Raw genomic sequence first — 12,266 nt, forward strand, 5'->3', positions numbered from 1 at the left:
AAGACTTAAACCCTAAACACTTTTCTTAATACATAAAATTTATTACTTATATAATATTTTTATCCAATATTATAAGAGTTATTTTTTTTATAAAATGTCATTAATAAAATCAATTCCTAAGGTAAACAGTAATATATAAACTGCCATTACATACTTGACGGATTTAGTAACTTTCTTTAAGTGGGTTTTTACGAATTTCAATCTAAAAAAATATAATTAATTTAATTTGGAATAATCACAACCTTATATATAAAAAGGAACTATTATATATTAATAGATATATAATCGTAAACTGAAAACTACTTTATTTTTAATTATTACTATATTTATACGTAATTTAATTTGGAATAATCACAACTTTATTTATAATTCAATCCTAATTGTGTTGTACATTGGGTCTCACTGCCTTCTTCATTCAGATTAGCAAGGTTTTGATTTTCGCATTGAAATGTGCAATTTTATTTGAATCTTCAAATGTCAGAGGACTAACATGGAGCTATGAACCTGATGCAGTACAAAGTTAGCTTCATAGATTTGGAGAAAACTTTTAGCTTCATAGATTTGAGGAAAATTTCTAATTCCTCATAACGTACACAGTTGATCTCCCTATCCAATGGTATATAGATTCAGATCATTCACTATTTAGGAAAAGGTCTGTGTGCAGCGGGATCTTTGATATGTTTAGGCATTCCTTACTATTGGACTTGGTCAAACTTTAACAAATTTGTTCCCTAGCTTTTGAAATTTGGTGATTATCAATCCTATCGATGGCTTGTCATATGTATTGAGAACACGCTAACTAAAGTCAATAATAAAATCAGTTGCATCAAAAAAATGGTAATACTTAAACTGCCATTATATACATGATGTATTTAGTAAGTTTCTTTAAGTGGGTTCTACGAATTTTAATCTTCACAGGTATAACTAATTTAATATGGCTAATCAATCCTTTAAATAAAAAAGTAATATTTTTATTAAAAATTTATGGTATGTCGAACTATTTTTTCCATGGAGAAGATATTTTGCTGTACATGGGGTGTCGCTATATTCTTCATTGTCATTAGCCATGTTTTGATTTCGGAATTGAAAAAGAAAATATAATTGGCATGACACATGTAGCAGGACTAACATCGAGATATGAACCTGATGAAGTTCAAAGTTAGCTTCATAGATTTAGGAAAATTTTCTAATATCTCATAACGAACTAAATTGATCTCCCTATCCAAAGTTCTATGCATGCATCCCATTCACTATTTAGGAAACGTTTTGTGTGCAGCTATACTTTCATATGTTTAGGAATTCCTGACTATTGGACTTGGTCAATGTTGAACAAATTTCTTCCCCAGAGTTTGAAGATTGATGATTATCAATCTTATCGATGCCTTGTCATATGTGGATTCCTAGAATACTTGATTGCTTTCTATAAATTATTACCTGACTAAAACAAAAGTCAATTGTATGGATATGCAAATTTGAAGTTAAATAGTTATGATTATTTTATTAGTATACAAAAAAAGCTAAGTGGCTAGTGTATATGCTGACAAATATATCAGAAAGTAATAAAGTTAGATGAATAGCTATCATTATTGTAATGGAACATCTACTACATCCAATGTTACTTTGTTTGAATCATTAGGACATGTAGATAACGATATAAGGTTTTATCTACTACACGACAAATATATCAGAAATTATTTAAGGTTTTATTAAGATAGATATCAAATGGTATAAGCTAATTATATTAATTAAGTAACTGAAATACATTAATTATAATTGATGAGCCCAAATTTGTTGGCTAATCACCAGGATTGATTAATTGAATTTAAATTTGGTCCACCCCATGATAGTATTAATTTTCATGACACCAATCAGCCTTCCTTTTTTTATCAGGCATGACGAAGGCACTGGAGTTTTTCTTTTAATTCACCTAAATGGAAGCCATGCATTAAGTAAGTTCTACCAAATTAGTTGCATATTTAAACTAATACTATACTTTTTGCACTAACATTAACTGTGGTGACTATCTATTTGTGTTTCCTCCTATTCATTTACACATCAAATGCACTCTACCTATGAATAACGTCAATGCTTTTATATCGATAGGTTGAAATATAGATGAAACTTCAAAACTTTCATGGGTCTAGTTCTTAGGCAATGTGCAGTGAGTATCCTGCAAAGATTTATAAAGTCAACAGATCACACCATTGTGAACTTTCTTATTCTCAATGTTAGAAAACAAAACACGACATGATTTTGGAAAAAAATTATATTTCTGGGAAATTGCAGTCTACTATTATTCACTACAATTTGGGTTTATATAAATCTAATGAAGTTTTAACCTGTTAAAATTTAGTCCTAAATGGATTAGGTGTTTCATTTTTGTGTGTTAGTTAAAAATCATTCAGCATTTATATAGTCATGCAGATCATTTTATATCAGACATCCATTAGGTCTAGCAATTAAAATTCATTTGGCATTTATATAGTCATGCAGATCAATTTATATCAGACATGTATAAGGCGCTATATCTGTGATTTCAAGTATGAAATAGAAGCCTTGCTTATGGTAGTATGACGTCTGAATTTTATAAATCTATAGACATTGTTGATAATTTATACTTGCTATTAGTACCTGCCAAAGTCTTAATTCATGTGTTTAATCCATCACAATACATACTGCAATACTATCAAAAAACATAAATAACTTGTCCATGAAGACATACATTAGTACTCAAAATGCTAGCATATATAAATCAATACTGGTTATCACATATTACAATATTTGTGCAAGACCCAAATAACTTGTTCATTAAGGCATACATTAGGACTCAAAACGCTAGCAAACTTAAATTAATACTGGTTGATATATTATATAACCAAAAGGCAACTCATCATGTGTAATTTCCCAACTATACTCAAATATTGATTAGGGTTAATTATCACATTCAATGGTCTGCATCTTTTGCCTCTTCTTGCCACCCTTTTGGCCTAACTTGTTAGTGGAGAGTTGGAAATCTTCTTCATTGTCAATGTTCAATGACACTGCATGTTTTACCCATTGAGAGCTCTCCTAATTGGGGTCTTGCACTTGAGGCTTGTGACAGAATCCTCCACAACATCCTGTGGAATACATACGTGTATATTGGGTTAGTTGACAATAAACTAATTATCCATAGATGTCCTTCATATGTTTAATGTAAAACTTTAAATACACACCACAGAGCACTGAGAATTATTATCAGACTTGAGATTAGCCACAGTTGCTGAAACATCCATTGAATTGCTGATCCCATTCTCCTACACAAAGGCACACAATAATTCTTCTTAGATATTGTAGCCAATTTCTGACTTGAATGTTTATTAGTTTATACAGCAATAGATATAGAAGATACATACAGTTAAGACGTCAGAAGGATTGCTGATGAATTCCATAGGGCAATTTTTTTCTACAATGTCTTCATCGTCACATATCTTCATGATAGTGTAAACCTGGTCATGCTTGTTGATGTTGGCTGTTTTGACATTAATTTTAAAGAGTAACTTTTTATCCATCATGTTATCAAGAGTTGGGGGGTAACCTTCCCCTTCCAAACACTGAAAATTTAAAAGAATGAACAAATCACAATTAGTGTATATGCACAAAAAATCCAAAAATTTGATATCTGAAAGGGATATATGCTGAACAAACATCTTCATCCTTGATTTGTTCAGCTTGCCTCCCTATAAGCTGTGTTGTTTCTCTATCCCACATTAGCATAGTTATACTTCCTGTTCCATCATAGGCCATAACTTCAACCTTGTACCTATTATAAAATATGCAATACCAATTGTCAAAAAGGATTTCCTCTTAATAAATTCCCTTGCCAAATAGTTTAGTAGACCAATAAAATGGGATCAATTCTTTACAATTCATGCAAGAAAGTTAATATTAATTAAACTGCATTTGAAACTTGAAAACATTATTCTTTGAAATCTATTAAAGGCATCCAAATTAAGTCTTCTCTCACACCTAAGGGATGCACTGCCATGTGTGTGACCACACTTGGAACATTCATATCGATTTCCAATTGGGGTTTCTACTTTCTTTGGACACTTCCTACACGATTTGTAAAACCAATCGTTGTTGTCAGCATTGATAGAGACAATGGTTCCGCCAATCCATATAGGACCTTCCTGCACCAAGCCCAGGTGTAAGTATCAAACCATCATTGTTGTGTTTAATGAATGCATAATACACTTAGTTATTAGTAACAGTGTTAGCTAATTTGACCTCTGTTGAATTGAGTGCGTCCTCTATTGATTTCACTACGACACCTCCTCTTTTCAGTTCTGCAGCACCAGATTGCACACCATGACCGGATACCTGACTAATCCTGACCGAATTAGAGGTTACACTGCCAAGCAAGCTGCACATTCATTCCATTAAACAACGTCGTTAATTGGGAACACAACAGAAAAAAGTGCTTCTCATTGATTGTTAGACAAACCTTTTTCGAAAATCATGTACTTCCTTCATGTCAGGATTAACATGTATTTTAGAGACATCAAAGTGGCTCTGAACCGATACCTTATCTGAAAACATGAACAATAAGAATTAGTTTTGCCTTTAGTAAACATGGGTTTATCACATACCAACTTTCGTAAACAAACCATTTGTACTAATGGAGTGGGTTAGGAATTTTAACATGTTTATGCATACCATTCCATCGGCTGGGTTTAAAGAACTGCAACACCACTATTAGTGGTTCAACCCTGCCATCTTCAAGATGGGGAACTATTTGATCGACCATGTCACCAAATAACACACAATCAAGATTGTTGTTACTGCTAAACACAAAAATCATACAAATCCACATTAAACTGATGTATACTGTTTCAAACAACACAAAACTTGTCTATTTTATTCAAGAAACTTACTCTAGGTCTGCTATCACAACCACCATATGTTTTGTTTCCTTTCCTTTGCTTGTGATTATATCCCTTGGGTCATCCTTCCCAACAACCTCCCCGATTATGTCTAACGAACAATGAATGATACCAAATAAGTCACAATATGAAAGATACTGGAAAGGATGGTTACTATCTAAAGAAACAGACAAAGTAGTTGCTTACCCAATAGTTGAGAATCATCAAGCTTTTCGGCAGCAAGGAGCTCTGGGATAGGCTTCAAGCAGAAGGGTTCGAGAGAAAAACTTGGATTTTCCACGCGAACCACAACTGTTCTGTGGGAAAAGTTCAAAGTCCACCGATTTCTTGTTGTTTTAATCTTCTCCATCTTGTTCACAACTATGAAGTTACTCATAGTGTACATTTTAAACTCCTAAAAAAAAACCCCTCCACTTCTTGAATAAACCTTTATTGATTGACGCTTGGATCCTTCCTCCCTGGGAAAAAAAATTCATTTGCCATAAGAATCTCATTGATCAACAACGAACTGAAATGAAGTAAATAAAATTAACAGCTTACCTTAATATCTTGAAGTACCATCTTTATGCTATTAATTTCCTTTTGGTTGTACCTGTTTGGATTTTCCCATATACGAACAACATACATCTGAAATTTCCATTCAAGCTTCTTGGCATTGACATTCATTAGCATATCATACCCTTCAGACATTTTTACGCAGCTTTGAGAAAAATTAAATTGCTATGTGTTTATTGGTGAGAAACTATTTCAATACCTTTTATACTATAATTTGTCAATACCTTTTATACTATAATTTGAAATCTTTGATTTATATCCATTGAGGTTGGGCTGGGTTGGTATACTACTCTACATATTGACTCATTTTGTTGTGTTGTATTAGGTTGCCACATGTCATTGAATTAGGAGATACACTTGTCAAGCAAATGATGTTCCACATGTCAACCAAAGACCACTACTACACTCCTATTATATATTAATAGATTAATAGAAGATAGAAGATAGATTAACTAATTTTAAGTGTGTATTTGTATATTCTATATTAGTGATTAATTTTAGTAATAGATTTTAAGGAAAAGTCTAGGGCCAGCAATTTTTATGTTTTTTGGCCAACACTTAACCATCAAAATAAAAGTGAGTGATCTCTTACCATTAGATGTAATCTCACACCATTAAAAATACTATTGATGGCCAATTAATGATTACAAAACACCAAAATTGCTGGCCCCTAACATTCCTTAGATTTTAATATAAACCTAGCATGGTTGCTCATTTTATATTTTTTAAGTAGAATTAAAAATAAAAATATTAAACAATAAAAAATTACATCTTACCATAAAAATTTTAAGAAAATCTATTTCCACATATATTACTATTACTACAATAACATGATTCAATCACTTTTCTTCTTTAAGTTGTATTTTTAATAAAAGTTAGCTGACAAATGATAATCATAAGTTGAAATCTTGAACATGTATTTTTTCCGGAGTTTTTTTTGTCAAAGGCAAGTCCAATTTTACCTTCACACACTAAAAATAGTTTTTATCACATTTTCCACCTCATCTATAGCTCTTGAAACGACAAATAAAATGCTCCATTCTTGCATCAAAATATGCAGCCATTTAATCAAGATATTGATTCATATATCTTAGTTGGACAAGAAGAAAAATTGAAGAAAAGCATCTATGTAAATTTCCCCAAACAAGAAGATCATATAAAAAAGATATATAACAAAAAAGACATTTTTTTCCTACAACCGAGGAAAAAAGAAAGTTTAGTGTTTTTTAAGAACTTTAACTTCAAAAATTTTCAACTAAAGATCCCAACAAAGTTAACTTGATGCTCAGTGTGCTATAAATTCTAAAAGCCAATGCACCTTGCAGCACCTCACACCAGATAGTATAAAACTAACGTAGATTCTTCTCATACAAAAGTATGACTAGTTTTTATGATATAGAATTAATAATGGTTCTATGAAAAGGTCTCAGATACAAGGATCAATAGCAATGCGGAGACAGCAGATTCTGACATAGGATTGTTCTTTAACATTTAAGCTATTAAACAACCAAATGAAAATGGAAGGAGCTAGTAAGTTAAGTAGTCTTTTTTGTAATGATACTTGGATAGAAGCCAAGGAGAAACAGGGAAAGAAACAGCTACACAAGACTGTTATTACTTAATTAGTGTCCACAGCATAGCTAACAATGCGAAATTTGTAAAAGAAAATCATACTTCCAAACTCTAAGTTGTTGGCCTGTATGTTCGTTGTTCACTAATATGCTTGCTCCATATTCTCTTCCTTTATTTGACCCCACTGTCATTCTAAACTTTGGCAACATCATGTTGTTCAAAACATTCTTAGCCTGCAAAGAAGATCGGCGGGTAAAGGTCACGGCTTTAGACATGAGAACAGAGCTAAACCTTAAGTCTCACCATAAGACTGGACTATAAGAAGCAAGAAAGTGATTAATGATAAATTATAATTTCATACCATCAATAGTCAAATCTCATATCTGAATGCAACTTTATGCATGATGCATCTTGCTTGGTACTTTTTCAATAATCACAAAGCAATAGGGTGCAAAGCATAGGAGAATAGTTTACATACCAGTTTTCTTCTTCTTATCCCTATTCTTAATGTCACTGGAGAATGGCAAGAGACTCTCTGTATATACACAGAAACTTTCAGGGAAATAATCATATTGAGAACGAGGTGGAGGAGAATAATTTAGAAGCTCTCCACTGACGTTATATTTGGCAAACCTTACATTGGAATACAGCGGAGTAAAATTTAGCGCAATAATGTCACTTCCATTCGATATGCATAGAGGCATACCATAAGGAATCTCATATATTAAAATCCAAGATGACGGCACTTTATATTCTTTCATAACCCATATCTCAGTTTTATGGTTGTCAATGTCATACGAATACAAGGCTAGGCACCCTCCTAATATGGTGAGATTGATGGGATAATCCCCTACGAGTTGTTGTGGCATAGATATCGTTGAGAAACTCCTTTCCTTCAAATCAAAGATAAGAATACCATCATCAATGTAATCTTGACTAGAGTAACACAACCAATGAGAACCACCCAGAAAGTTGCTGCTTCCACCTACTTATGGATTTGGGGAGTGCTGCATCGAGATTAATCCATGAATTGGTTCTCAACGAAAAGCAAACTAAACGGTGTTGCATGTAGTTATCAAGCCAAGATAGAACTATTAAATAGTCATCTCGTGATGCATCAAAACCAAATCCATATCGAATTATATCATGGTGCGGGACCTTAATATGTGAGTAAGATATTGTTTTGCTGGATCCAGTCACTGGGTTAAATATAACAAGAAAATCTGGTTTTTCGTTTAAGAGAACAAAGCCTCTGCAGGATCCCATGGTACGAGAAAGAGAACATGGGAATGATGGCCTCTTGCTGGAAGGGAGATATACCTCTTTGTGTGTTGGTGGTGCTGCTGCAACATCAAATAGCGTGTCGAGCTGAATACACCAAGCATGAGTACAGTTTTTAACCAAGAAGAAGTGTGAATGGGAAGATGCGGCAGAGTTGAGGTCGTAATGTGATTCCGCAAAGTCTCGATCGGATATGAGAGAGTGCCAAAGTTTTGAAATGAATCTGAGGCGAAACAGGTCTCTGGCGGGTACCCTTAGAAGGATTCGGTGAATGAGCTCCCGAGAGAGGATGTCATTCATGCCCATGTGCTTCCTCTCCATGCTCCTTCTCTTTTTGTTATGTGGTTACTGGTTAGGGTTGTGCGTTGTGAGTTGTGACAATTCACATGTGATCTCCTATTTTATAGATGGTCAAGCGTCTAATTTTAATTTAATTTATTTTTTATAATTATTTTTAAATATTTAAGTTTTTAAATTTTTATATTTTTAGATTTAAAATTAATTATTTATTTTTTGTAGTAATCAGACAATAATTTTTAGATATCATAGTAAACACTTTTATATATTTTCGTAATCAATCTTATAAAAATAGGGAATCACATCAATAATTAGAATGTGAGAATAAAAAATATATTGAATAAAAAATTTTAATTTAGAGTGATTTGTTATTGAATTAAATAGGAATACTAAATAAATCTAACTTTACTATTTTGTACACTTTCCAAAATAACTTCTTAAAAGTAGGACTTATATATTTTATTTTTATAAAATTTAAAATAATACAACTAAATATTCTATAAATATTGTCATTTATTTAGTTTTTTTAATATTAATTTAAAAAAAAACTAGAACAAACACATTTAAATATATTTAGTATTTTTTCAATTTAAAAATAAATCTAAAAAATAGAATAACTAAATTAAAATTTAAAATTTAAAATTTTCTAACACTAATACATAATAAATAAAAGGTGAAGTCTCTGGTGACTAGAATACTAATGACTAAAGATGGCTAAGAGTTGACCTTCAAATGAAATAATAATAGTTGGTGGGTTTGGTTTTACAACTTTCCAATATTCTAAGGGGTTAAATGAATATGCAATAATTACTAGGAAGTTACCTTGTGGATAGAATTGTCATTTAAGGTTATCTTATGTGTTGTTGGGTTTTGGACAAAAATATTATTAAACTATTATGCAAAATAAAATAAAAAAACTCAAGTATAAGGTCCAATAATTCTTTTGGGCACGATTGTAAAATAAAGTTTATTTTTTCAATAATTTGTTCTTTAATTTGTTTTTATTTCTCTAAAAAAAATAACCGTCAAAAACATTATGATACCCTAAAAATTTTATTAAGGAAACAAAATTAGTATATTTTTTATGAGATATGTTTGTAAGCTTTATTTTTAATATTTGTTTAAAAATTTGTTGGATTGTGGGAGTGTTTTTTTTAATAATTATACAAAAAAATAATAATGAATTAATATAAATATATTAACATTTGCAAAATTAAGTATATTAATAAAATTCTAATAACTTAATTAACATATCAGAAAATTTAATAATTAAAAAGTATTTTTTTTGTTATTTTAATATGTTGACAATATTGTTTATAATATGTTTAATAATAGTGTCTTTGTAAATATTTTATGCCATTATATTTTATTGGTTATCTTTTATATAATATAAAAAAAAAGTACATGTCAATATGTAATTGTGTGAGAGAGATAAAAAAACATAAATTTAAAAAGACCAAAATTCAAGCTAAACAATCACAATTTTTTTTTTTTAAATTTAGGTTCAAATAATGAAATCTCTTTTTCTTTGTAAATTAATCATTCAATAAATTTTTGTGATTTGATTGCAGAATTGATTTTGTGTAAAATTTATAATAGAAGTTTTTTTCAATGAAATTAACCATTCCATGTAAGACTAAAACTTCACTAAATAAAGGGTTATACTATGTGTATACTAAAATTAGTCATTAAAGTTAGCCATCAATATAAAATACATATTAAAATATAAATATACATTTATTATATCTATTATATACTACTAATTTTACAACTAAAATGTGCCACATGTCATTTTCTCTCCAAAATTAAAGAATTCTTCCCTTCTCTCTCACCTTTTTCTATCTCTCTCATTCTTTCACTCATTCTATCTCTCTTATATATCATTATTAATTATTAATTATAAATTTGACAATTAAAATATACAATATGGGATTCTCTAATTACATTCAAATAAAATTAAAATTTTAAAATTGAATATAGCTATATATTATATATTGTATTTATATATTACTAACTAATTTAATAACTAAAATGTGTTATATGACACTCTCTTATTAAAATTTAGAGAAAATATTTTCTTCCGAAATTACTAAATCTCCTTCTTACATTCTCTTATCTATCTCTCTTTCTTTTCTGTTTCTCTCTATCATTCGCACTCAATATATAATTTATATTTTATATTAGTAATTTGACAAATCAAAATATGCCGTCAAATATTCTTTTATTGTAATAAAATAAAATTTTTCTTTAGCTTCCAAAATTAACAATAAGTTTTTTAGTATTTCATATGAAAGAGTTTAATTTTTTAATAATAATTAATTTTAACATTCGTTATCTAAAATTTGAAAGAATTTAACTTGTATACTCTTATATTTAATTAAGTGTTAAGTTTGTTACACAAATAAAAATAATTAATTTTTATGCTTGTTATTTAAAAATAATATTTGTTACTCTATATATATATAAATATAATTAGATATTAGCATAAAAAAATTTATATCAATTCTAACTTTTAATCACAATATTAGTATTTTTTTAAATTATATATAATAAATATTTGAAAAAAAAAGTGAAAACATAGATTAAAAAGATAAGTAATAAAAATTTAAAGCTAAATAAAAAAATATATATATAATAAGATTTTTTATTTAAATTATATTATGTTGTTAATTTTATTTTTTGTAGAACAAAATGGTAGAGAAAAATAGAGAATGAGAGAAAGATAAAAAAGAAGAATGGGAGTGGGAGTTTGTTAATTTTGGAAGCTAAAAAATTTTTTATTTTAATTACAATAAAAGAATATTTGGTGGCACATTTTAATTTGTCAAATTTCTAATATAAATTATAAATTATATATAGAGTGCGAAGGATAGAGAGCAATAGAAAAAAAAAAGAGGTAGATAAGAGAATGTAAGAAGGAGATTTAGTAATTTTAGAGGAAAATATTTTCTCTAAATTTAATAAAAGAGTGTCATGTGACACATTTTAATTATTAAATTAGTTAGTAATATATAAATATAATATATAATATAGCTATATTCAATTTTAAAATTTTAATTTTGTTTGACTGTAATTAGCGAATGCCATGTTGTATATTTTAACGGTACAGTCAAATTTATAATTAGTAATTGATAATGATATATAAGAGAGATAGAATGAGTGAAGGAGAGAGAGAGAGAGAGAGAGAGAGAGAGAGAGAGAGAGAGAGAGAGAGAGAGAGAGAGAGAGAGAGAGAGAGAGAGAGAGAGAGAGAGAGAGAGAGAGAGAGAGAGCTCTTTAATTTTGGAGAGAAAAATTTGATTTTAATTGCAATGAAAAAGTGATATGTGACATATTTTGATTGTAAAATTAATAGTATATAATAGATAATAAATATGTATTTATATTCTAATATATATTTTATACTGTTAGCTGACTTTAATGTTTATAACATATATTTTACAAATGTTAATATATTTATATTAATTCATTATTATTTTTTTTTGTATAATTATTAAAAAAAACACGAACACTCTCACAATCAAACAATTTTTTAAACAAATATAAAAAAAATAAAGCTTACAAATATATCTCGTAAAAAAATACTAATTTTGTTCCCGTAATAAAATTTTTAGGGTATCATAATGTTTTTCCGGT

General features: G+C 29.2%; 3 long non-coding RNA genes across 8 annotated transcripts in view; 1 reads left to right on the forward strand and 2 right to left on the reverse strand.

Moving 5' to 3' along the window:
• Window positions 1-6,201, forward strand: part of LOC114925157 (uncharacterized) — a 34,571-nt gene extending 28,370 nt beyond the window's left edge. For 5 of the 6 annotated variants that reach the window (XR_011871399.1, XR_011871402.1, XR_011871400.1 and 2 more), the window contains 2 exons: window positions 1,891-1,949; window positions 5,806-6,201. This is a non-coding gene — a long non-coding RNA (uncharacterized lncRNA). Of the gene's footprint in view, window positions 1-1,890; window positions 1,950-4,326; window positions 5,738-5,805 lie in introns of those variants that run through there. The other variant, XR_011871404.1, reaches the window with a different exon arrangement.
• Window positions 2,724-3,694, reverse strand: LOC112744245 (uncharacterized). Its single transcript, XR_003172720.2, has 2 exons — window positions 3,216-3,694; window positions 2,724-3,119 (listed from the first exon to the last, which is right to left on the reverse strand). It is a non-coding gene; the product is annotated as an uncharacterized lncRNA (long non-coding RNA).
• Window positions 6,202-7,061: 860 nt separating the features above from the next.
• Window positions 7,062-8,632, reverse strand: LOC112743238 (uncharacterized). The gene is made up of 2 exons (XR_011871891.1): window positions 7,531-8,632; window positions 7,062-7,285 (listed from the first exon to the last, which is right to left on the reverse strand). It is a non-coding gene; the product is annotated as an uncharacterized lncRNA (long non-coding RNA).
• Between the last annotated feature and the right edge of the window lie 3,634 nt (window positions 8,633-12,266).

This window comes from Arachis hypogaea, chromosome 14, assembly GCF_003086295.3.
Source record: "Arachis hypogaea cultivar Tifrunner chromosome 14, arahy.Tifrunner.gnm2.J5K5, whole genome shotgun sequence".
Classification (NCBI taxonomy): domain Eukaryota; kingdom Viridiplantae; phylum Streptophyta; class Magnoliopsida; order Fabales; family Fabaceae; genus Arachis; species Arachis hypogaea.